The 3,210-nt window shown below is 43.2% G+C and overlaps 1 protein-coding gene across 2 annotated transcripts in view; it reads right to left on the bottom strand.

Moving 5' to 3' along the window:
* MCPH1 (microcephalin 1) overlaps positions 1–3,210 on the bottom strand; it is a 343,376-nt gene that overhangs the window by 320,504 nt on the left and 19,662 nt on the right. The window lies entirely within an intron of this gene.

The following is a 3,210-nucleotide window of genomic DNA, read 5'->3' as shown; positions in this document are numbered from 1 at the left end:
GATGGCCGCTTGATTACCTTCAAGCCTTTAAGACCCCAGACGCTATACTTTTTGATAGGCGGGCACCATCAGCTTTCTTCGCCACATTTGCTTATACACCCATTTGTCTTCAGTGATCGCTTCGACACCTCGTGATCACACAGGCTGATATGTTGTTCCATGTGGGCTTTGTTGCTTCTGAGCAAGAAAAGTCTTTCTTATGTGAATCATACTTATCAGTATTTATTGTAACAGAAATTAAATCTGAGAAAATTTTATATATGGGGATATATATATATATATATGCTAGTTTATGTCAGTACAAGATAATGAAAACATGATACATTTATTAAATATAACCACATTTTCCAAAACAAAATCATTAAGAAATGTAGCACGACTATACATTTTGCTCTACATAAAAACTACTCTGATACCAGTTGCTAGGTGATTCATGAATATAAAGTGTGTCCACAGGATGGCAACAGGATTTTTGGTTCGTTCATGTAATAGTAAAACTATGTGCTTGAACTGGAAATGATCTTACAATGGGTTGAATTGGTAACAGTGGATATTTTGTGCGGCTATGCTTTGTTTTTAACCAATTTTGCTGCAAATATAGAGATAGATTTTACATGTTTAAAAATCATTTTTCCTTTTATGTAAGTTTTAATCACAGGAGTAGCTTTCACACATGTCAAAAATACAAGACCAAATTTGAAGTCTGCTCTCAATTCCTACTGCCCTGGCCATTCCTCTAATTTTGCTCTCCATGTATGAATAAATGCAAAGCAAACCCACTGCCTTGCTCTCAGTACCAACTCATAACAGCCCAATACATCTGAGACGGAAATCTTTGCGAGTGCAGATAGCCTCACCTTTTTCCCTGAGTGGCTGGTGTGTTTGAGCCACTGACATTATGGCTTATGGTTAACAGTCCAGTGTTCTTGGCTTCTCAATGTATGAATAAGTAATAAAAAGTAATGTGCCCCTGCCCTGATTACAAAATTCCGTAATTCAATCCTGAGGTCAATGAGACGGGAGCAAAGAAAGTAGACTTCTCTCAGGAGTCTTAGAGCCCAAGGAGAATGAGAAAGGCTGTACAAGACAACCCCCCAAAGCTGGAGGAGAAGGGCAGGGGAACAGTCCTGTGTGGAGCTAGGGTGAGGCAGATGTCTACTGAATGTCAAACCCATAAACTGGATCAGGAGAAAATATGCTCTATCACAGCAGTTCTCAGCCTGTGGGTCATAACTTGGGGGTCAAAGGACCCTTTCACGGGGGCCATCCGATTCATAATAGTAGCAAAATTACAGTTATTAAGTAGCAACAAAAATAATTTTACGGTTGGGGGTCACCACAACATGAGGAACTGTATTAAAGGGTTGCAGTATCAAGAAGGTTGAGAACCATTGCTCTACTGACAAGACACATGGGCCTATGCTGATGGCAGCGAGAGCCCTGGACCTGGAGGAGACACAGGGAGACCCACGCCAGTGCTGAGATGCTTACAAAGCCAATGGGCCCACAAGACTTCCTACCCACTGGGCTGTAATCTTCCTGCATTCGGCATCATTGCATGTTTCTCATGAGTATGAAGAGGACTTTATAGATTGGTATCGAACTTATGAGCTATTTTCAGACTTATGAACTTGATCTTGCGATGTTTTCCTCAATAGTCAATTGCTCTTGTATATAAAGCTCTTTCCTATACCCATGAGTGTCTATGAATTTGTTTCTCTACTCTACCTGGACTCACACACTTAGCACACAGACTGGTTCAAAATACCATTTCTCATTAAAAGGAAACAGCTCCTGGAAAAAATGGCTGAACCCTTGACTTAGAGAAAGAACAACCTGTGAATAATTTGTACGAGAGAAAAGAAAAGTTGAAAGAATGATGTGAAGAGGTAAACTAATACTGAAATCAATTTGAATGGGCTTCTATTTCCAACAAAGGACAATTTAAGTGCTACAAGAAACAATGACAGTAAAGGATTATAATCCACTGAATAAAATGATTCTCAGGGAGTTCAAGGAGCCCTGCCATCAGATTAAATTCCAATTTATGGTAATCGTAAGAGTTTTCTGCCCCCAAAATCAGAGCAACAAAAGCAGAGAATCATAGTTTACTGAAGCATCTAGGATCCCAGAAGCAGAAACACACACATAAACTATAATTGCTGGAGGATCCGGATGGATTAGCCTGAGTCAATAGCTTGGGGAGGTGGGGGGGCAGAGGCAAAGACATAGTCTCAGTAGAGTCCCATACTTCCTTGACTTTTGCCTCCAAGAATCCCAACAGGTTCTCAGTAAAGGGGCTGGAAATTTTGAAACTGCTTCAGAGCTCTCTGGTCTCCCCAACAAAGCCCACTCCTCAACAGAAGCCAGTTGACCAGAGATTACAAAAGCCTGGATCACAGGGCAAAAAAATACTGTGAAGCCCAATGTTCATGAAAATAGGTAATACTGGGCCCCTCCCGGGAGGGTGTGTGTGTGTGTAGAGCAATCCAGGGGAGCTGTAAAAGCAGATACCTACACTTTATCCTGGATTGTGTGCTATATATAGTACTCAGGTTAATTGTCAGTGGAGTTCTGAGTAATTTTTTTCTGAAAAGGAACAGGAGGTCAAATAAGTTTGGGAACCTATGCCTGTCTCAACATTGTGTGTGGAGAGGCTGGTGGAGAGGCTGTGGGGAGTAAAACAACAAGATTTTCCAGGAATGCTTACCCTCACAAGATTATCTCAAAGTAGAATAACTGAAACTAGCCCCTGGGCTCCACTGAGTCATAAAATGCAACCCGAGAACAAGCACGTGAGGCCGGCCCCAGGACTGACAACCACCTGGTCAACCCATTGCACAACTCCCAGGCTATAGGGCACCCTTACCACTGACAACACTGCTGCTTTGTGTTGGAAGACAGTTCCAGCATCAGCAACCACATCTCTAGACTCATCTCTGGCGATCAGGAACCCTGGAGAACACCGTCTCCAGGGATTCTCTACACCACTCACACTCCCTGGACATCCATGCATTTAAAAACGCACCTTAGCCTGTGGCCAAGCTGGCCGAGGCCCTCCGAGGGCCCGAGGGCCTGAGTGAGGATGTGCTGGATGACCTGGACTATGGTGATGCAGTAGAGGCAGGCCATGTCTTCGAGGATTTCAGCGAGGCTGTCTTCCAGCTGGATGACATGAGCTCCCCGCCTTCCCCGGAGAGCTCCGACTCT

The sequence above is a fragment of the Echinops telfairi genome, unplaced genomic scaffold (genome assembly GCF_000313985.2).
Source record: "Echinops telfairi isolate 266 unplaced genomic scaffold, ASM31398v2 ScPeMD7_9;HRSCAF=40, whole genome shotgun sequence".
NCBI lineage: Eukaryota > Metazoa > Chordata > Mammalia > Afrosoricida > Tenrecidae > Echinops > Echinops telfairi.
Note: the sequence above shows the minus strand (reverse complement) of the source record. Positions and strands in the feature narration are given on the sequence as shown.